Source organism: Prionailurus bengalensis, chromosome D3, assembly GCF_016509475.1.
Source record: "Prionailurus bengalensis isolate Pbe53 chromosome D3, Fcat_Pben_1.1_paternal_pri, whole genome shotgun sequence".
NCBI lineage: Eukaryota > Metazoa > Chordata > Mammalia > Carnivora > Felidae > Prionailurus > Prionailurus bengalensis.
The window spans coordinates 30,187,239-30,211,248 of NC_057356.1; positions in this window are offsets into that span (position 1 = coordinate 30,187,239).

The window sequence follows — 24,010 nt, forward strand, 5'->3', positions numbered from 1 at the left end:
CTCCTGGGAGTGAACAGCCCCAGGAAAGAGGCCCTTGGCAGTGGGGCTGGGGTTCCTGCCCCTGTCAGATCCCACTGCTCCAGCCACACAACAATGGGCCTGCTTCTCACCACGGTTATAGCCCCCATGGGATCTTTCCTGTGCCTTCCTGGGTCTTCCTCCACTCCTTCCAGTGCTCAGGGCAGAGGCTGGCAGGCACAGGTATTTCTTTGGCTGCACCTGTTGATGTTTTCCCCTAGCTTCACCTATAGACTGGGGGACTTTGGGCAAGTTATGTTACCTCTAATGTCGTGGTCACTGTTCCTAAGGGGCTGGGACCTATGCAGAGGAAAAGGTTGTGTGAACATCCAGTGTCCCCGAAGCTCCTAAGGTCAGAGCAGGCACGGCCAGCCACACAGTATGGGGAATTGAATTGTCTTCTCCAACGGCCCAGCACAACCATGAAGGTGCCCCTGGATTTGGCTGGATTGATAAAATGATGGATTGATTGGTTAGGAAAGGTGGCAGTATACCCATGGCATGCACACTTGGGTTCCACTGTCCCCATATTGGAGAAAAATACAAAGGTGGAGGCTGACCAGGAGACGGGAAATGGACAGGAATCTGGAGGCAGGAAGGAGTCCAGGTGGTCATTGGGAGGGAACTTGGGAGGCGGGCAGTGTATTGCACACAAATTCCTAGGGACAGTGACTGCCTCTTGGAGGGACGGGGTGGCTCAGGTGCTGCTTCCTGGTCCCAGGTATGGAATCTGAGGACTAGGAAGGGCCTGGAGTCCCTGGACCTGCTCCTCATCACATTGGAGAAAGGTGGGAAGAGAGCCCCAGGGGGATTGTAGTGTGAGGCCACAGTTGTCATCTGGGGTCAAGGATGTAATCCCAGAAGCAGCAGCCTGAGTTCTCACCTCCTCTGACCTCATCCTCTCTTTCCCACGGCCACCCCATCACTGTCACTGCCCTTGTGCATGCAGAAGTCTGTTTTACAGATCCTATTAGGATTCAGACACTAGCCATCTGCATATAATTTACTTCCTAATTCTGGCTTTTTGTATTTATTTCCGGCGCTTAAGTCTCCTGTGTGACTCTTCCCTGCTCCCTCTTTGGATGATTCCCAACCTGAAGGACCCAGTCCCATCCAGGCCCAGGAGGGCCTAGCATCTCCAATGTCTATACAATCTTCCCAGCATCCCATCATCAGGTTTCCCAGCAGCACCCTGTTTCCAGGGCTGAGCAGCCCTGTGTGGTGGGCTGGGCACCAGGCTGGAATGAGGAGGGCTGGGATCGCTCTGCTGGAGGGCCTCTCTGGGAGTCTGTGACTGCCCTGACCGAGCCCGTCTTGGTGCTCTCCTACCCCAAAGACGGGGATGGGGGGGCCTCTGCAATCACATGACTGTCTTCTGCTTTTCACCTACCAAGATCACACAATTTTAAAACAAGAATTATTCCATCAGGAATCTGATTCCAGAAATCTTCCTGTCGTGGATGAAAGAGAATGCATCAAGAAAGAAAGGGCATGGAGTGGGACAGGAGGAGGAAATAGAGTGCAGAGAGGCAGGAGGAAGTGCAAAAGGCAAACAAGTGCCCTTCAGGGAACCTTAACGCCCAGGAGCTCGCTGGGGCAGCCTACAATGCATGTGACCTTGCAGAAGGACACGAAGGTTATGGCCATGTGCCACAAGTGAAGGGTGTACTGACAACATATCCCAGGGAGCATATAGCCATGCCCTGCCCAGCCCTAACTTTGTTGGGCCACTGACTCCTGCATTTGGGTGATGGGGCTGGAGGCCCCTGCAGGGCCACATGGAGCAGGTCACATTGTGTTCTTTGGGAAAGGTGTCCCTGGAGGGTTCAACATCTCAGTCCTGCAGGACCCTATGCTGCCCAGCCCTGTCAAGGTAAACAGGGAGAACATCAGCCACTCAACAAGGTGAGGTAGTGCAGGGTGGGCTGGGTTTTTCCCAGTTCAGGCTCCCGGGGAAAGAGGGAGGAGGACAGAGGCCGGGGGTCTCGCTGTGAATCAAGTAAGGTGGTTCTCCTGGCTCAGCTCTGCATCCTCATGGGCATAGAGCAGGCTGTCTTTAAGTAGTGGCCACAGCAGACTCCAGGGCAGGCTGGGAGTTGCCCAAGGCCGGTCGTCCCCTCAAACCCTTCAGAGTCCTCTGTACTCCCTTGGTCACCTTGTAGCACCATTTCTCAGGCTGGGATTCCACAGATTTGTCATATATACAGAAAAACCAAAGAGAGCAGACAATTTTGAAGCAAATTCAATGCAGTGCTAACTTGAAATATGTTAAAGAATAAGGTTCTCCAGCTTATATTTCTCTTTCCAATTTTGTAAATAAATATAAGAAATAGAACTTGTATTATATTTTAAACATCAGTGTCTTCTGTGACCTTACCTTGCTGGAATATGCTAAAGACATATAATTCATGATTTCAATAGGACGCGTATGGATTGTGTTTTAATTGAAAGCTGTAGACAAAGTTTGATGGGTGTTAGGAAGAAAGATTATGAGTGAGGAAAAGGGAAGAGTTTCACAGTCCATTGTGACTGTGCAGGTGTCATGATAGGCTGTATTGCATGTGGGGTGGGGACCAGGGTCACCACTCTCACCACCTGTATCATTAGACCTCTTGTTCCTCACAGGACACAGAGGGTGGGACTTGGGCTTTTCCTCGTGATTGTTTCCGTTAGCTTCCCTAATTGCAGCTTTGTGTAGAGAGGAGCTTGTCTGCTTCGCCCTGGGAGAGTGGTAAAGCTTTCCTTGTCCATAGGAAAGGATCCCGTCTATAAGGGCCACCTATGTTTGCTTGGACCTTGTGTTTCAACATCTAACTTAGCCAAGGCTGATTCCTACTTGTCCTCGGATGTGAGTCAGAGGACCTGGGACAGGAGAGATGCCTCACCTTGGTGTTTCAGCATCCTTCTGTGAAAAGGATGAGAATAGTTCTCCAAGGCCACTCCAGGACCTTGATCTCAGACACCAGCTTCCCCAGCTGACCACCTGTCAATCTTATCTTTCTGAATGACCAGAGACAAAATGGGCACAACAAACCATCCTCACAGGACTCCTTCTGGCATGAATTGACACTCTGGAGGCAGCGGACATCACCACATTTTAGGAACATGGGTTTTTCAAGATAACTGAGGCAGATGAGACATTTCCTTCCTTCTTTAAAACGTTCAGCCATACCCACTTTCTGTGGAAAAATGAGCATATTAATTTCCTAAGGACCTAAAGGAACAGGACTGTGTGGGGTTTTATCCTCTTTGCTCGCATAGACATGTCACATACCTACTACGTGTCCTCCCTCTACTAGAAATGCCAGACACTACAAATATAAACATAAGTGACTCTTGGTGCTGCTCTTCTGATATCTTCTGATATTTGAGCTGCTAAGTAGAATTAAAGACTCAGTTGGTCATTCAGCTTTGACCTGAGCTCGTAAAATAGACCAGACCTGGGGTGTCTAATATTGTAGCCACCAACCACCTGTGGAAATCGAGCCCCTGGATTCAGCTCCTTTGAATTGAGCCGTGCTCTGAGTGTGACATGCACACTGATTCTGAGGACAAAATAAGAAAAACAGAAGAAACTTTCCTGTTGGGGTTTTAAAAACAATGTATTTTTGAAATCAAATACACGTTGAAGTGGTACCATTTTGCCCATTACAATGATTTGATTTTTGACTTGTTTCTTTTTACCATAGAGCTACTAGACAATGTGTAGTTGACATGGGTGCGTCTCATTCTATTTCCACCTGCGATTACCAGTCTAGGCTGAGAGATCCTCCCAACTCGCAGAACCAACCTGGAGGTGGCTCAGACCCACAGCAGCAGCTGAGAGGTTGAACCAATCAATGGGAGAAACTCAATTCAACATGTCGTATAACGGTCCAAGTCATGATCTGTTTAGGGAAAAGAAAGAACATGACATCTCTCAAGCCTGGGTACTGAAAATCTACTCCCGCCCACAGCTCTTAGAGCAGAGGGTCCAGGCATATACAGTGTCCCTAGGGGAACACACTGTCTTTGTGATGGAAGTGGCCTCAATAACATTTGCTGTATTCATAGGACTCGTTCCCTGCACTTTGCCGTCTCTCATGTGCCTTCTGTAGAACACTGACCAACAAAAAGGAAGTTGCAGAAGAGTGGACTCCTCCTCTAGGAGATTCTTCTCTGGTTCCCAACTCCTTTCAAAGGGGACGCAGTTCTGAAATGAGACGGATTCAGAAGTGGCTCCTTATGTTAAAGGGTCCTCTTCCCACCCTACCATACCAGGGCTCACTTATTTCATCATCCGATTATGTTTTATTTTAATTCTGAGAAGACTGAGATTTCCTGATGACAGAAATGGTGGCACATGTGTTTTTTTCAACATGGAACCGAACTTTCAAAAGAAAAAGCAGTTTCAGAAATTTTGAAAGTGAGGATTGATAAATGTGAAGAATTATCTGTGGTCAATATCATGTTTTCCTTGTCTTGTGGACAAAAAAAGACATGAATATTTAATTTTATTAATATTTCTCTATACAATACTCCATAGTTATGTTGCTCACACAAATATGCTTCATCTGTCAAGCACATAATGTGTCAGAAAATTCCCATTTCAATTTGACTCACTGTTTAAAATTAAAACCTTCCGGTTTACTACTTAATACACTTAGCTTCCATAGGATATGAATTCTCACTTTAGCTCAACAACTTGAAACGTGGGCCCAAAGTGATGGGCACAGAACTTATTTTTGAGGAACTGTGGGGTACCAAGCTGAGGGGGGGATGGAAATTGGCTGTGCTTGGTTCCAGTGCTAGGAGTTAAATTCTTCATTTTGATTTTATTACCACTCAGTGACTAGAAAGTAGAAATCTCATTTCCTTCACGTTTTCCTGCACAGTACAATATAAAATTTTCAGCATATCAAAGCCCACGAAGCATATTTTAAACAGATTTGAGATTCAAAATATGGGAAGGTCATAATTCGTAAATTATACACATTTTAAATATCTTTATTAGTGATCTGTCGATGAAATTTGAGTTTTTGTTGTGTCTCACTTATTTGGGTCTTTATTATTCAACTGTAGAAAAGCGGAGGGATTGTAGTTCTTGAGTGACTTTGGCAGCCACACGAAGAAGGTTGGGAACAGTTTGGTAGTAAACACGGCTGCCCGCTAGGTGGAGCTACGTCAAAGACGATGGAAGCACTTCCTTGTTCCCTGGCTTCATGCAGGCTTAAGGCATCCACTCTTACCTTCTGAAATGCCCACCGGAAGGCAAACACCCACCTGATCCTGCAGTTGCTCTGTTCAGGAAACATTTCTGTCTCCTGATAACCAGGGGGAGCCTCACCCCCTGCTTCCTCACAGGACGATTAAAAATGTAATGGTTTCATTTCGTAAGTACCTGTTCAGCCTTCCCATTTTTCAGGGAAATTTTATCCATCCTTACTATGTGGCCAAACTCCGCTACACCCAATGTCACCTCAATTGTTCCTACCTGTAGAAACCTTTCTTTTGCCCCAAGACAAATGATTTTTGTACTTTGCTTTCCCAGGGCAACTAGCGGGGGCGTCTGATAGAATCCGTCGCTGTATTTGGATGGGGGTGGTCTTAATTTTCTTTGACACAAATTTAGAAGAGAGCTGGGCCTGTTGGTCTTGATTTTGGATATCAAATACAAGGAGAAAAGTAGACAATTAGTGACTCTTGGATTGACCTATGGTTTAATACTTTGAAATCCATTAGGTATCTTATACACTGTCTCCTGCCCTTGCTTCTCCCTACACTTTACTGGTTATCTAGGAGAAATACAAACAGAACATAATGAAAGGGAGGAAACTTGATTGTACACTATGTAAAAAATAAAGCAAAGGAAACTTAACTGAATTGTGGCAGGACATCAAGAAGTGGAAATAAGATTAAAAATTTTTTCTAATTTTCTACCTCAGAAGTAAAGTCTACAATTCTCCTGCTTCTTGTACATTTTCACACATTTCCAAATTTGAGCTGAACAATGAAAGCAAATATGAAAGTTATACAATGCCAATATTGAGAAGTGGTGGCTGTTTTTGACTTTGAAAGACACTGTTTTAAATGGACTATAAATGCTCTGAGTTCACACATTTGCCAGCCACCAACAGATTTGTACTTCATACACTTTACTAGGATTACCAAGGGGTGGAAATTCTGTGAAATGGCTAATCAATAATAGTTTTCATGTGAGTATTAGTTTAGATAGAAGATGCAGGATAGGTTTTATTGTAACATAAGTAGTTTCATTTCTGTTACCATCAGTAGCAGAAGTTTCAAAACAGAAATTTTACAATTTCCTGTGATTTTGCACACCGTCCAGTTTTCTTCACAATTCCTTGAAAATACCTATTTGCAATCACAGAGAGAAATATCTTGGGAGAAATGGTGTCCACCGACTGACCTTTTAGAGTACAATTCTCGAAACAATGATTGTTACATTTCATTAAAATATTTTCGTTTTTAACAAGGCCCCTGGGTAGCTCAGTCAGTCAAGCATCCGAGTTTGGCTCAGGTCATGCATGATTTGTTGTTTTACACATTCAAGCCCCATATCAGCTCTGTGCTGACAGCTCAGCCTGGAGCCTGCTTAGGAATCTGTGTTCTCCCTCTCTCTCTGCAGCTCCCCCACTCTCACAAACATTAAAAAAATTTTATGTTTGGGGCACCTGGGTGGCCCAGTCAGTTGAGCATCCGACTTCAGCCCAGCTCCTAATCCCGCACTTCGTGAGTTTGAGCCGTGTGTCAGGCGCTGTGCTGACTGACACAGAGCCTGGAGCCTGCTTTGGATTTTTCATCTCCCCCTCTCTCTCTCTGCCCCTCCCCTACTCTGTCTCCCAAAAATAAATATTTAAAAAAGTGTTTTTTTAATTTTCCTTTTAAGTAATCTCTGCACCCAAATTGGGGCTCAATTTCACGACTCCGAGATCAAAAGTCATACACTCCATGGATCGAGCCAGCCAGTCAAGCCCTCATTACTTTTTACAAAATCTAAATATGAGAATATATTTATTGCATTCACACCAGTGGGGTCAGTGCTTAATTCCTTATAGATAGATATCGACCTTTTAACATTGGGTTCAAAGAGATTGGGAGGAATCCTCCTTTTTCTTAAAGAGACTTAATAAACATGGCTTAAGACAGGGTTTCTTAAACTGGGCTCTGTTGACATTTTGCATGTGATAAGTCTTGTGAGGAGCTGCAGGATGCCTTAAAAAATGCTTAGCTGCATCCCCGGCCTCAACCTGCCAAATGCCAGTGGTGTCTTCCCCACTGTTGACAACCTTAAATGTATCCAGAATTTGCCAGATGTCCCATGGGGGCCCAGTTTCTCCCTGATTGGGGACCACCAGAAACCAATATCATGTGTTCCAGAGAACCGGGAAGGCACTCTCTCCAGGTAAAGTAATCTATTATGTACCTGAATTAAGTAACAGTAATATTGGACTAATGAGGCATTGAGAGGGCGTGAATACAGTGAGTGAGAGAAACTCCAATGTAAGTCTGGAGGCCAGGATTCAAGGGGAGGTGAGGGGAGCACTGAATTATTTTAATTTAAATGATTCCCATACATTCATTAATTGGTTTCTCACATTTTAAAGAAGATGGCTAAGGAGATAGCAAGATGGAGAATTTAGATGATTAAACCATTACTGAGTGCCTACCATCCAATCCATGCCTGGCAACATGGATGTGGTTTTGTCACACACTGACTCTGGGTCTGGAGATTCCAGGCAGAGATGTGATTCTCAGGACTATTCTAACAGAGTGGATTTTTCATTATGTTTTTCAGGTATAGCCTAGGAGATCCTGAACAGTACCGTCCACTATATTGCTGTGCTGTGAATGATCTCTATCTAATATCTCCTCTACGGTACCGACAAGCTCTGAGCGGCTCTCGAGCCCTTGAAATACGATCTTAACATTTTGGATGTATCGGATTAAAAATATATTACTCACATTAGCTTCACTGTTTTACTGCTTTTGTTTTTCCTTTTTTCAAGTGTGTTTCCTGGAAAAGCTGAAAATATGTATGTACTTTGCATAGTTTTATCAGAGAACAGTGACCTAGAAGGTGGAGAATTGTGCCCTGTTGGAATCTTGAAAGTCACCCCTGCTCTGGGTTCATGTCTAGGCCAGGTAGTACATGCAGACAGAATGGGGGATGATGCTAGTTCTGGGTCCTCCTTGCATCTCAGCTCAAAGCCCTGGACAATTGATTTTTCTTTTTTGCAATGTAAATACATAAATTTATTACCTAATATACCTTTATAAAATTTGTATTAACACTTTTTCTATTGTTTTTCTGATTAATACATATATACAATGGCAGAGTAGAAAATCTTAAGATTTAGAACATATAAAATTAATAGAATTCTAATTCTACTATTCAAAAAAAACACTGTAACATTTCTTTTCACGTTTCCCATATTGACACAAGAACAGTTCATGTAAGGGCATCAGTAAGATGCCCTTTTTCCAACTGCCAGTCTCTGAGCTGAGCAGTTCAAATCTGAAAGCAAGTGAGTTCTCAGATCTGTACCTAGCGTCTTCGAGGATGGGCAATCTAAAAGATCTTAACACTGCTACTAACTGGACAGTTAGGGGTTGCTCAAAATGTTTTTCCATTGTTTAAAATCTCTATCTGGTCGTACATAGTTATTAATATGTTTTATAGTTTTGTTTATCTCTTGATTTTAGGTTATTCTATCAAGATAACTCCCTTGATATTTTTTTCCATTGAGAAAAATGGACTCTATCCTGCACCCCTTTCTTGTCCTAGGGGAAAACATACGGCAATGTCTGTTGTAAAATCTTTTAAAACTCCAAAAGTGTTCAAATTATTCATTACAAAAATGTAGAGTGAATACAGAATGGTTGATATGGAAGGTATCCATCATTGTTTTTAACATGCTTCCCCTATACTCTTTATACCAAATATGGGTATTTGGTTCAGTATTTGGGGAGATATGCTCCTTCATTCACATAAAGAGTTGTCCAAAAGAGACCCTAACAATATGAGAGTCTCAACAATTTGTGGCCCCAAAACACACATTTACCTTTATACTTTGGGTGTTATCCAGAATTACACTGTATATATTGGTTCACTCTGGAGAACAATCATGAATATTTCTGGTCAATGGCCACAGACAGTGGGATCCAGAGGTCACCAACAGCTTTTTTTTCTTTTATTTTGGGTTCCTTTTCTTTTTCTCCTTCTGTAGGACTTTATTTTTATTTTTTTGTAGCTTTTTTTCAATATATGAAGTTTATTGTCAAATTGTTTTCCATACAACACCCTGTGTTCATCCCAAAAGGTGCCCTCCTCAATACCCATCACCCACCCTCCCCTCCCTCTCACCCTCAAACTGAGTTTGCTCTCAGTTTTTAAGTCTCTTATGCTTTGGCTCTCTCCCACTCTAACCTCTTTTTTTTCCTTCCCTTCCCCCATGGGTTTCTGTTAAGTTTCTCAGGATCCACGTAAGAGTGAAACCATATGGTATCTGTCTTTCTCTGTATGGCTTATTTCACTTAGCATAACACTCTCCAGTTTCATCCATGTTGCCACAAAGGGCCGTATTTCATTTTTCCTCGTTGCCACGTAGTCCTCCATTATGTATATAAACCACAATTTCTCTATCCATTCATCAGTTGATGGACATTTAGGCTCTTTACATAATTTGCCTATTGTTGAGAGTGCTGCTATAAACATTGGGGTACAAGTTCCCTTATGCATCAGTACTCCTGTATCCCTTGGGTAAATTCCTAGCAGTGCCATTGCTGGGTCAAATCTTAGGTCTATTTTTAATTTTCTGAGGAAAATTAAAAAGCCGCCAGAGCGGCTGCACCAATTTGCATTCCCACCAACAGTGCAAGATGGCTCCCGTTTCTCCACATCCTCTCCAGCATCTATAGTCTCCTGATTTGTTCATTTTGGCCACTCTGACTGGCGTGAGGTGATACCTGAGTGTGGTTTTGATTTGTACTTCCCTGATGAGGAGCGACGTTGAGCATCTTTTCAAGTGCCTGTTAGCCATCCGGATGTCTTCTTTAGAGAAGTGTCTATTCATGTTTTCTGCCCAATTCTTCACTGGGTTATTTGTGTTTTGGGTGTGGAGTTTGGTGAACTCTTGATAGATTTTGGATACTAGCCCTTTGTCCGATATGTCATTTGCAAATTTTTTTCCCTTTCCATTGGTTTTCTTTTCATTTTGTTCGTTGTTTGCTATACAGAAGCTTTTTTATCTTCATAAGGTTCCAGTAATTCATTTTGGTTTTAATTCCCTTGCCTTTGTGGATGGGTCGAGTAAGAGATTGCTACGGCTGAGGTCAGAGAGGTCTTTTCCTGCTTTCTACTCTAGGGTTTAGATGGTTTCCTCTCTCACATTCAGGTCCTTTATCCATTTTGAGTTCATTTTTGTGAACCTTGTGAGAAAGTGGTCTAGTTTCAACCTTCTGCATGTTGCTGTCCAGTTCTCCCAACACCATTTGTTAAAGACACTGTCTTTTTACCATTGGATGTTCTTTCCTGCTTTGTCAAAAATGAGTTGGCCATACGTTTGTGGATCTAGTTCTGGGGTTTCTATTCTATTCCATTGGTCTATGTGTCTGTTTTTGTGCCAATACCATGCTGTCTTGATGATGACAGCTTTGTAGTAGAGGCTAAACTCTGGGATTGTGGTGCCTAGTGCTCTTTTCTTCTTCAAAATGACTTTGGCTACTCGGGACCTTTTGTGGTTCTTTATGAATTTTAGGATTGCTTGTTCTAGTTTCGAGAAGAATGCTGGTGCAATTTTGATTGGCATTGCATTGAATGTGTAGATAGCTTTGGGTAGTATTGACATTTTGACAATATTTATTCTTCCAATCCATGAGCAGGGAATGTCTTTCCATTTCTTTATATCTTCTTCAATTACCTTCATAATCTTTCTATACTTTTCAGCATACAGATCTTTTACATCTTTGGTTAGATTTATCCCTAGGTGTTTTATGCCTCTTGGTGCAATTGTGAATGGGATCAGTTTATTTGTCTTTCTGTTGCCTCATTGTTAGTGTTTAAGAATGCAACTGATTTCTGTACATTGATTTTGTATCCTGCATCTTTGCTGAATTCATGTATCAGTTCTAGCAAATTTTGGTGGAGTCTATCGGATTTTCCATGTATAGTATCATGTCATCTGAAAAAAGTGAAAGCGTAACTTCATCTTTGCCAAATTTGATGCCTTTGATTTCCTTTTGTAGTCTGATTGCTGATGCTAGAACTTCCAACACTGTTAAACAACAGTGGCTAGAATGGACATCCCTGTTGTGTTCTTGATCTCAGGGAAAAAGCTCTCAGTTTATCCCCATTTAGGATGATGTTAGCTGTGGGCTTGTCATAAATGGCTTTTATGATCTTTAAGTATGTTACTTCTATCCCGATTTTCTCGACGGTTTTTATTAAGAAAGGATGCTGAATTTTTTCAAAGGCCTTTTCTTCATCGATTGACAGGATCAAATTGTTCTTATTTTTCTTTTATTAATGTGATATATCTCATTGATTGATTTGCAAATTTTGAACCAGCCCTGCATCCAAGAAATGAATCCCACTTGATCATGATGAATAATTCTTTGTATATGCTGTTGAATTCGATTTGCTGTTATCTTACTGAGAAATTTTGCATCCATATTCATCAGGGATATTGATCTCTTTTGGTCTCTTTTACTAGGTCTCTCTCTGGTTTAGAATCAAAGTAATACTGGCTTCATAAAATGAGTCTGGAAGTTTTCCTTCCCTATTGTTTGGAATAGCTTGAGAAGAATAGGTATTATCTATGCTTTAAACATCTGGCAGAAGTCCCCTGGGAAGCCTTCTGGTTCTGGACTCTTATTTGTTGGGAGATTTTTGATGACTGATTCAATTTCTTCACTACTCAGAGCCAGTACAGCCCCTCCCCTCCACCAGTCAGGTCTTAGTCCTGGCTTTTCAGAAGGTTCCACAGACCACTAATCAGTGCCACGTTAAGTGTCCCAGCCTACATTCAATGAGCCATCAAAGCACCAGCCCAATGGGCCTATTTCGCAATTAATTCACAGTAGCTGCTCACGCCAGGGTTTTTCAACTGAAGGGGAGCTAATTCTTGCAGAGCTCTCACGTGACAGTTGGTTTGGAATGTGGTGGGTTTGGAGTCAGCTTGGGAGCTGAGCAGAATGCTGGCCACTGAACGTGGCCAAGTGGCCATTGGGGAAGGCTCCATGTGAGACCCCTGGTAGTATGAATGCCGGGTGAAGATGGCCACTTTTGGGCTTCCTCTGTTCCTTCAGAAGGGCTTCACTTGATGGTAACTGCATTGTGCCTTGGGTCACGGGTTGAAACTAGAGGTGGGAGGCTGAGTTAGGATTTGCACTTTTCTCTTAGCTTAGGCACCTCCTCCAGGGCATCAACTATCTTCCACAGAGACCTTGGAGAGGAAAATTTGATAAAGAGAATGGGGAGCCCCTGGCTCAGGGGTTCAAAGCATGATCTCAGGTGCCCTGGGAAGGTCCCAGATTTTCAGGGGTCTCTGTCCCCGGGGAACATTACATTCCTATCCTGGACCTCCCACTCCTCAGAATAGTCAATCTTGTTGAGTCACAATCTCTCACAGAAAATATGGGTCACAGGCCCTGCCCTCTCTGCCCCACGGGATTGATATGGGGATCCCAGGAGATGGTAACAGGTCTTCCCCGTGAGCTGTAAAGCATCCTAATCATGGACAGCATGAAAAGGAAGCTTCCATCCTTTGTCCTGTAGCCATCCAAGTCCCCACTCTAGATTCAACCACTACCAAGTGTTTAGATAAGTTTCAGACAGTGACTGAACACTTACACACTGCTTCTGAATCATCAATCATTTTTTCCGGACTTTTCCTACATTTAATCACTTTCAACTTCATACCATAAGACTAATAGACCCTAGGAAAGTTTCATTGTGCAGTTCAGGGAACTTAGGCACAACCCAAGAGGCACCAACCCCATGCTCTCAATGACTGGAATAATCTGATTTCTATTCTGTCTCACTCAGATAAAGGTAATTGCCAACATATTGTCTGTAGGAAATTTTCTTTTTCTTTCGTGGTAAAGGTACTCAACCTACAAACTCACTGATTTTCAAGTTCATCACAGGCCCTTTGTTCCAAGGTAGTTTTTCAAAACTGATTTGTACAAATGAAACTTGGTGCCCTAATCACCAATTCCTCCCTTTCACTTCCCTCCAGCGCCTATTCTATTCTCTGTTTCTATGCATTTGTCTATTTTAGGTTCCACATGTGACATCCTGCAGTATTCGTCTTTTTGTGTCTGGCTTATTTCGCTTAACACCAAGTCCCCCAGGGCCATCCGTGTTGTCACAAATGTCAAGACTTCCTTTCTTTTTAAAGCTGACTAATCTCCCATTGTATGGACAGACCACATTGTCTTTGTGCATTTGTTCATCAATGGACCTTCAGTTGTTTCGATATCTCAGCTTTTGCGAATGCAGAACAAGGGAGTGCAGAATCTGGAAGAAATCTGGAAGACCAGATTTCAATATTGTGGATGTGTTAGCTAAAGTGGGATTGCTGAATCAAATTGTAGTTCTTTTTTAAATGTCTTGAAGAACGTCCATATTGTTTTTTCATAGTGACTGCATCAGTTTACTTTCTCTGTTGGTTAACTTTTAAAGGTGATTCATTTATTGAGGGAGCGTGTAGAATCCAGGTCAGAGGTTTGATTCCAGAAACCTTTAGATCATGAACTGGGCCCAAATCAAGAGTGGGACACTTAACCAACTGATGAAATTATATGTTCAGGAAGATCGGGCATTTTTGCTGGCTGGAGCAGCTACCCTGACTCCATGTTCTTTGTAGGAGAGAGGTTTGAGGGTGTGGAGAAAAGACAGATTTCCCAGGGGAAAACTTAAGTCCATGTTTACAGTGTGAGAAGACAATGTATTCACAGTGTGGTGTGTGTGTGTGTGTGTGCGTTCCCGCGTGCGTGTGTGTTTGAGAGAGACAGAAACTAAGGGAGAGGGAAAAACAAAGAGAACGAGAAACACTCGTGAGAGAGAGGTGTGTTTCCCCAGGAAACACGTGACACACTGCACAATGGCCAATGTCTACTGTCAACAAAACTCATACTGCACATTTCCAAGAATACTGCCGAAAGAGACTCAGCAGGAACATTCAGTCCATGCTGGTAAACAAAGCCTCTGTATGCTCTGCCCCATGATCGTATCAAAGAAGAATCCCTGAGTTTTATTGAGCAGCACCAACAATGTACTGCCATATATTTCTGTCCTTCTAAGTGTCCCTAAGGAGGAAAATATGCATGTCGTTCGTGTAAGAAGGTACAAGGCTGTTGCTCAGGTGAGCTTGCCTGTCTTTCCTTGAGGAACACAAGTTCTTTCTTAGAGTCTTTCCAATCAACTTCTGTTGTAAATATGACAGTGTACATTTTAGACGATATTGCTGGTTTCCCTGGTTTTGAGAGTGGTGAGTGGTTGTCTCTTGCCAACTGTAACTTTGGTCAGGGGATATTTACCACTGGCAGTGCCAAACCTGGTCAAAAACAGTGTCATAGAATCTTTTTCATCAGCAGCAATTATTTCTGCTTGTGTAAAGAGTTTTGTAGTCACCATCCTATGTGGTCTTGAGAGACACATCCCCAGAAAAACATCTGACAGGGATACTATTCATTTGCTTTTGTGTTCTTTGACTCACCCACTGTGTCCTATCTTATATCCTGAAGTCACCAAGAGAACTGAAAAGTGGGGCAAATACTGTATATCATGATCGCACCCTGATGGTGTTTTCTTTCCTAACATTCATGTGGCCGTAGGAGTATGGGAAAAAGTTATGAATCTTGGAAACTGTTGCTGAGGAATATGTTTTGGTGGTAATGTTTGTGGGGTATCTTGTCTTCAGTCTGGAGAGCTACCCTGATCCAGAGTCCTGGGGGGACTGATGCTTGAGGGTGGGTGGGGAAACACTGACCTCCCAGGTGAAAAACTATGTCCATGTATCTACATTATGAGAAAGATAATGTATTCTTTGTGTGCTGTGTGATTTTGTGTGCGAGACTTGGGACGGTTATGTATGTGTGTGTATGTCGCGTGATTGTTAGTGTGTATGTGTGTGTGTTTTTCTTGAGAGACCCAGAGACAGAGAGAGCCTCACTCTGAAAGCGGCAGACATATTGAAACACAGAGAGAGATGTGGGTTTTTCCAGACGATATGTACCACTGACACTGCACAATGACCAATATCTACATTTTCAGAACGTTCTCATACTGCACACTTCAAGGAAACCCATGCAGGTAACAAAAGCGTCCATATATTCTGGCCCATGTTCATATAAAGGAAGAGTCCCTGACTTATTCTTCAGCAGCACCAACTAGATGTTGACGTGCATTCTCTTTTCTTCTAGGTGTATAGTTGGAAGCATAGACCATGTGGCTTTTTCAGACTGACTTCTTTCACTAACATGTATCCAGTTAACATTTATCCATGTCTTTTTTGGGGCTTGATAGCTCAATTATTTTGTTACAGAATATTTCATTGGATGTATTGAAAGTTCGTTGTCCTTTCCCTTATTGAAAGACAGTGTGGTTGCCTCTAGTATTGATGATCATACATAAACCTGATTTAAGCACTCCTGAGTAAGATTTTGTGTGAACACAATCTTTCAACTCAACTGGGTAAATATTGAGCGATAACATTGCTGGATACAGGAAGACTGTTTTGTTTTATAAGATTTGTTAGACATCACCAGTGAAACCTTTTTAGGCTGGCACTTTATATGTTATTTTAAATTAATCAGTTTTTTCTTTTTTGTATTTAGTTTTAATTTTTAATTATTTTGGTTCGTTATTATGCAGTGAAAATTAGTTTCAAAGCAGAATTCAGTGATTTATCACTTACATACAACATTCAGGAATCATCCCAATTTCTTTCCTTAATACCTGTCCACTCACCTACCTCCAGCAACACTGTTCTCTTTTTTTCCTGTGGTTTCTCTCCCTCTCTTTCTAAACCCCTGATTCCCAAGTTTTCATCTGTTTTTTTCTTAAATTCCACATGTGAGTGAAATCTCATACTTTTCTTTCACCGACTCAATTTCTTTGATATACATCTATTCAGAGGATATATTCCTCTTGCGTGGGTTTTGGTAGTTTGTGTCTTAGAAGGAATTAGCCTCTTTAAGCTATAACAGAGTTGTTCCAAACATTATTTCAGAATTCTTTCAATGTCCATAAGATCTGTAGTGACTTCTTTTTCAACTGATGCTAACATGTTTTCTTTTTCTTCATGGTTATTCAGGCTGAGCTTTACCCATTTTACTGAAAAATACAAAGAACCAGCTTTTGTCTTGCTTTTGTTTTTCTCATAATATCCTGTTTTCTATTTCAGTCTTATCTGCAGTATTTTTTCCTCCATCTTCTTTTGATATTACATTACTCTTTCTTGCTTTGTTTCCTAAGGTGGAACCTTAAATTATTCACTTTATGTCTTTCTTGTTTTCTAACACATGGCATTTAGGACTAAATTTCCCCCAACCACTGATGTCCACAATTTCTCATCAAATTATATCTTCATTGAAAATACTTTTCAATTTCTCTTGAAACTTCTTTAAATCTCCAGTTATATTTTGATTTTCCAATAATTCTCTTTATTGTGGATTTCTAGTTTAATTTCACAGAGGTGTGAGAGCATACATGGTAAGATTTCTACTCTTTTCAATTCGTTGAGTTGGGTTTATATGGCCCAGCGTGTGGTCTCTATTGGTGAAGGTTCCAGGAAGCTTGAGAAAAAAGTGGGTTCTTCTTGAGAGACTCTGCTCCAGTAAATCTTGACTCTCCTTAGTAACTTTTCTGTCTCTTGGGGGCCATGGTTTGTCTTGTGTTTTTCTCTCTCATAAATTCCAGAAGAGTTGTGGATTTTTCAGTATGTTCAGGCTTTTTCTTGTTAGGATGGAGAGAGGTGATTTCCATGCTTCTTGCCTGTGGGGCCCTCTACTTTTGTTTGAACACGCCTTCATTCTCCTTTTCTCCTTAAGGGTGTATTGAGCTCAATAAATTTGGGCACATGCTGTTTCTATTCATATAATTAGCTTTCGAAAACAGCTGAGAGAAACGTGCATGGACGTGTTTATGGACCACAATGCACATTTTCTTTTACATGTTTGCTGTTACCCCCCTATAGTTTTACAGATATAGCCACAAGCTTCCACTCAACTTTTTACCCTCTGCAGATGTAAAACTTGGGAAAATAGTATTTTTTTTGTGTGTATGTGTGGGTTTCCTTTTTTTTTTTAATTTTTTTTTCAACCTTTATTTATTTTTGGGACAGAGAGACAGCATGAATGGGGGAGAGGCAGAGAGAGAGAGGGAGACACAGAATCGGAAACAGGCTCCAGGCTCCGAGCCATCAGCCCAGAGCCTGACGCGGGGCTCGAACTCACGGACCGCGAGATCGTGACCTGGCTGAAGTCGGACGCTTAACCGACTGCGCCACCCAGGCGCCCCTCCTTTTTTAATATCCATTGAGTATCCAGCTTTTCATGCACAACAGTAGATAGTGTGTTGAGATGAAAAGTGAAATAATTATATATGTAGCTAATTGCATAATTTTTATGTAGAGGTCCAACTTTAAAAAATAAGTCTCTATTGTTTTGTTGTAATGCATGGCTCAGATCTCCTGACTCTTCATCCAGAGCTCTCTTCAAAGGCTACACTATGGTCATTTGCATGACTTGGCAACAGTCTTAGCTTGAAGACTCACATTTAGAAGGAATCAATCATACAAGATGATACCGTTTCACACATTTGACAACACCAGTATGTTCTGTATATAATGCCTCTTTTCCCAAGGCACTTGTTTTCATCCTGTTTGATCAGATGTCTGTTGATCCTGGGTCAGGCAACTGATACATTCTGGAAGCATCATGCACAATAATTTGGGAAATGGCCACTTACTGTGTACTCACGCAGTCACCAATGTCATTTTTGAGAAATTTATCTGACAATTTAAAAACTGTGTCTTAGACAAACAGCTGTGTGTCATGGAAAAAACACTGCCCTGGGAGCTTGGACCCCAGGGTTTGAATGCAGCTCTCAGTTTTTTAGGTTGTGAGATATCATACAAGATAGTTCCTTTCTGATTAAACTTCCTGAGCTTTAACACCACAAGCTTTACTTGAATTAATCATCCCACCCTCATGACAACTGTTGTGCTGTAATTTCTGAAGGCACTGTTCAGATGGAGAGATTGAAGCACGAAGATGAATGTGGACAAGCTCACAAACTCAACTGAAAAGCCAAAATGTGAGAACAGCCCCATGCTGGTATTCTGAGCTTTTGAATTATACTCCCCACACTGACAAAGTTGACTCTGAACCATGGAATCAGTAGGAACCAAACTCTTTCCAAGTTCTGTGTATATTTCTGGGACTGCATGCATCACTGTGGTCACATTGAGGACAGTTTTTGGCATAGCCATCATTGTGAAAACCATATAGAGGGTCCAAATCTGTCTGGTCAGCGCATAAAGAGACTGGGAGGGACAGTATCGAAATCCCTGGTAAATCTCTTTCAGTGCTGCGTATCTTCTCAGAAGCTGGCCAAAAACAGGGATTCAGAGATATGCAGGGATGCTGTTCTTTGATAGCTTACTTCAACCCCAGAAGTGCTCAAATGCTGGAAACTACACACCTCAGCAAAAATGGCAAATAAAGTACCTTTTGGTTGTTAACCCAAAGTGCTCTTTTTTGCAACTCTTTTACAGAGCTGGGTTAGAGAATGTAACAAGGTACCCATGTCTCACACTGTAATGAAACTTCCCATTTTTAGTTGTCTGCTTTTAGCTTGGAGAGCTGCCTAACTCAAGGAATACACAGACGAGACAAAAAAATATGGGATAAGTTACGGTCATTTAATTCATTTTAGATTTTGAATTTTTTGACTATCTTCTTTTTAGGATTTTTCATTATTATCATTATTATTTTTATTATTGTTGAAGTATAGTTGAAACAATGTTACATCAATTTCAGGCATAAAGGATAGTGATTTGACAGGCCTCTGAGTTCATTATGTGCTCACAAGTGTAACTACTGTGTGCCACCATACAGTGCCATGATGGTTCCATTGACTAAAATCCCTATGCTGGACGTTTCAATACTGTGACTTATGCATTCGATAATTGGATTGTTGTTTCTCCCACTCCTCAATTACAGCTAGCTTTCAAAGGTATAATTCCAGTATTTACTGGAATCCCATAATGGATTATTCTGATTATTGGAAAAATACAATAAAATTATAGATTCCAAAGAACAGTATAGAATGCTTTGCATTGAACTGAGCTCATCAATAAACAGGTTAAAATCACATGGAAAAACCTTACAAAATAGAATGCAGCCCGTGTGGATCTACAGAGGTAGAAATGGTTTTGCATGACATCATGAAGTTAGTACCAGTTAACTTCACAGCAAGCAGTGTGTGTGGCTTCACAGCAAGCAGTGTGTGTAATGGGACCCGTTTTTCGAATCATAGAGCGTAGTTTGGTTCCATTTTTAGATCTACTATTTCACAGTGCTTGAAGTTGCTTTTAAGGACAAAGCCAGAACTCTGTTTATCCTTTCTTGTCTGCTGTTCGTCTTGGCCTCTCCTTCCATGAAGAAGGGTGGCTCAACAGCAGTCATATGCATGATTTTTAACCATCCGCATCCATCTACAGAGTTCTCTTTCCAAGTCAAGGGAGCTCTTTGAGTGATTACTGAGATAAAATTCCAAGGGCTGGAAGCTACTCTATGTCCTAGTCATCTCCAGTTGGGTGGCAAGTTGAAGGATCTTCCTTCTGGCAAGACAAATGAAGAGACATCTCGATGGGCAGGGAGAAATTGGGACTCCTCATCACAGTGTACATTCAACCTGTCCATTTGTACACTCACGTTAACTATGTTGCCTTAACTGGAATGTCAAAGACTTTCTCCTTCATTTCTTCTTCCTCCTTTTTGCTTTCCTCCCTCAGCCACTGCTGATAACCCAGCCACAGCTAAGTCCATGCTTATGATCCAGGCAATACCAGTCGCCCCATATCCATACTAACACTAATTGCTGGTTAATTCCGGAGCAATACTAACAATGTTACTCTGTGTTCTCTTAGGAGGAGCAAAGGAAGAAGACAGGACAAACAAAATCTGCTTCTATGGTTAGCTTCCATGTCTTTGCCGGAGATAGAAATGTTGACTTCTAGGTTTTATTTTCGAGTGAATTCAGACATAACAATGTGACAGTGTATTTTTTAAAGGTTAGATACCATTTCTCAAGGTGGGAAGAGGAGTTGTAAATTGTACGCAGACTCAGAAGAAATTTTTGTTCCTTGAACAAAATATTTTGCTTATTTATTTATTTGTTATTTATTGGAGAGAGAGAACATTGTGATTGAGGGAGAGGAGCAGAGAGAGAGAGAGATTTACGTATGTTCCATGCTCAGCACAGAGCGTGATGCAGACTCCATCCCTTGACCCTGGAGTCACGACGTGAACTGAAATCAGGAGTCAGTATTTCGACCATCTAAGCCACTGAGGTAGCTCATTGAATTAAGAACTTTGCAATTACTGCTTCAGTGGACTTTTGAGATTCATTCCATAGGAAAACTCGTCCTTTCCACTGGTGTATTCTGTGTTTGATTCAGGGGCCTTGACTTTACTGGTTCTTCCAAATCTTTTGCTTTCTAATAGTCACTAAGAGAACCAATGACAAGTTACACTTATTACGTTCATGGTGCTAGTTTTTCTGTAATTGCAGGTGTAAGAAGCCACTGTAAATGGTATGTATTCTGGAATCAGTCTTTTGTTAAGAAAACTTTAGATGTTAAGGCAGGTGGGGCATTCATGCTGTGTTCAGTCTGGAGGACCTTCTCTTTCCAGGACTAAGTCATGGGTGTGAGGGGGAAGGAAAAACTTCCCTGGGAAAAAACTATCCATATTTCCACAATACAAGGGAGTCATGTGTTCCATTAATGTGTTTTTGGGAGTGTTCATGAGGCTTGGCCGTGTCTTGTGTGACTCTCTGCAATGTAATTGTGAGTTGGTGTGTGTGAGAAAGAGAGACAGCACGACCCCACCCACCCCTACGCTCACACACACACTCAGAGAGATTTTTTCCCCCTGGGGATATGTGCCACTGGCACTGCAAAATTGCAAATGTATACCTTCTCAAAACAACTCATATTGCACAAGTCAAGTATTATTGCTGAGCGTGGCTCAGCAGTAACATTAAGTCCATGCAGGTGACCACAAGCATCCTTATGCTCTGGCCCATGTTCATATCAAAGTCCCTACGTTATTATTCTTGAGCAGCACAAAGTACAGACGTGTAATCTGTGTCTTTCTCGATGTCCCCAAAAAGGAAAAGCAGAGGGCCGTTTCTGTAAAGAGGCAGCAAACTGTTGCTGAGGTGAGCTTGACACATCCCTTCTGACAAACAACTTCTGACAGGCATCCTATTCTTTTGCTTTTGTCGAAATGGGCTCTTTATTGATTTTACGTTTTTCAATACTTACCACTCTATAATATATTGACTTTCCATGGACAAAACGTTAGTATCTCAGAAGGAAGTTCAGGCATTCCAGGCGGTGGGAAAAGGGCAGGGAGTGACTATCTGGGCCCACACAATCTTGCCAAGCACCGAGTTGTAAGTAAAAGAACTTTTCTTCCCCAACATCAAAAAAGGAATTGCTGTGTGGCAGCCCACCACTAGAGTGGGAGCTTGCCTACTCATTGAGGACAGACCAGTCGTTCCTGACTCTGACCCCTGATGTCAGTCTCTTCCTGCCCCTGAAGTGAGGTGGGCTCTTTCCAACACCACCTGTATTGAAGTGCATTTGGGTTTTATATTCCCCACTCTATTTGACATCTAACCTGATTGCTTTGCAACGTGACACATTTCTTTGGATTGCATTAAACACACAGGGACACACCACTGTTTTATGTCTTCGGCTGTGTAGACATTAATATAACATACGGGACTAAAGTGGGAAGCCTTCCAGAGGTTGAGCTTTGAGTAATTTTGTGTGATCTCCAAACATGTAACTGATATCTGACCCAAGTATAGAAATGTTTACATTCACATGAAACGCAGTCTGTCACTTGTGGCAGCTGAATTTTTTCAAATTCTACTGTCACCTGGGAGTGGTGAGTTTGAATATTTTGAAACACATCGGATTAGAAAATGCATTAATATTGAAGCCTCATGATGTCACATTCTGCTCTCATTTGTTTCATACCTTATTCTAAATATTTGAGTGGCAAACAGTTGATTTTATGATATTGCTGATGAACTCTGCACAAAGACAAAATAAAAACAAGTGAATTTGGAATCATGAGTCAGTCACAGCATATAGTTAGGCTTTTCCTTCTTTTCCCTTTTTATTTTTAGTGCTCTTTGGAGTCTGTGGAACACTGAGGCCTCCAGCTTTGTTTTTCTTCCTCAGGAGAAATTTTGGGTTTCTTTGTTCTACCTGTGAGAAAGATGCAGGTGGTATTTGGATAAGGATTGAATTGTGTAGATTGCTTTGGATAACATAGATGTAACAATAATTGTAGTTGCAAACCACGAACATGGAATGTTTTCTCATTTCTTTGTATCATCTTCCATTTCCTTCTTAAGTTTTCAGAGTGCATATCTTAAACCTCTTTAGTCAGCCTGATTTCTAAGTTTCTTACAAAGTATTTGGTGCAATTGTCAATGGGATCGATTCGTTGCTTTTTCTGGGTGGGTGGGGGGATGGGATAGAGGGGGGATAGGTATTGAGGTAGGCACTTGTTATGATGAGTAACGGGTGTGGTCTGTAAGTGACGAATCACTGAATTCTAATCCTGAAACCAGTATTGCACAGTAGGCTAACTAATGAGAATTAAATACACATTTGGCATAAAACAGGGAAAACCATGAGCAGATGATTTGATCTTGCTGTTTTTACACCTCCATTTGGACCCTGCTATCCTGACGCACACATTTTACCTTGGAGAACTGGGCTCCCGCACACAAACCATTTTGTTTTGGTGCTGTGCTTAAAGAACATGGAAATCAGACGTAGACGAACATAGGATGTCTTGGGATAAAGAGTTTCCGGGGAAAAATCATAGAACACTTCAATTCCTTGATCAACTGAAAAAGGTATAGCTCAACATACAAGGTCTAGTTTTTCTGAATTTATTTTATAGCGAATGAATTCTTTTCAAGACCAATTAATTCTTCTGTAAATGACGGAATGTTCTCGCCACACCATCATGCATTCAGCCTAGATTCTGCTTTGTTAAATTTTAAAAAGGGAAGTGCTATATTCACATGTTAGAGAAGGGACATCAATGATGTGTGATCTCCCATGGTGGGCAAGCCATAGTCAGTTATAGGGTAGCGACGTCCAGGGTTCATTTATAGGCAGAAGAAACACATCTGTATTCTCTTTGTGCCACTGTGACTGTGATATCCACCACAGGTGCCCAAATCTCACCCTCTACCAAAGCAAGAAATTTACCATTAGAGCACTGTGTGACTCTGGAAAGGATCTATGTCCTTCTGAAGGACAGATCTCTGAAGGCCCAGCAGCAGAGGCAGGTGTGGAATGAAACTGTATGATTCTGAGGTAGAGTGCTTTTGCCTGGTTGATATGGATGCCTTCCTTCTCTTCTGGGCACAGTAGGTGGCAGTGGGGTGGGATGGTTGCTCAAGACCCACTTTTGAGCCGAACCTTTGCTGCATTGCCATGTTTCTGAAAGGGAGCACACTCGCGCTCATTGGGCCCGAGTGATGTCCTGCGTGTCGGGTGGTGGACACACACCTGATCTTTCCTCATTGGCTCCAAACCTTTGCCTGTTCTATGCACGTTTTAAGGCCTGTTTAAAGCAAACAGGTACAATTAGTGTACAGTTGTGGCTGAACACTCCCCACCTGACACCCTAAGCAGTGTTTATGGAGCCTGATATCACA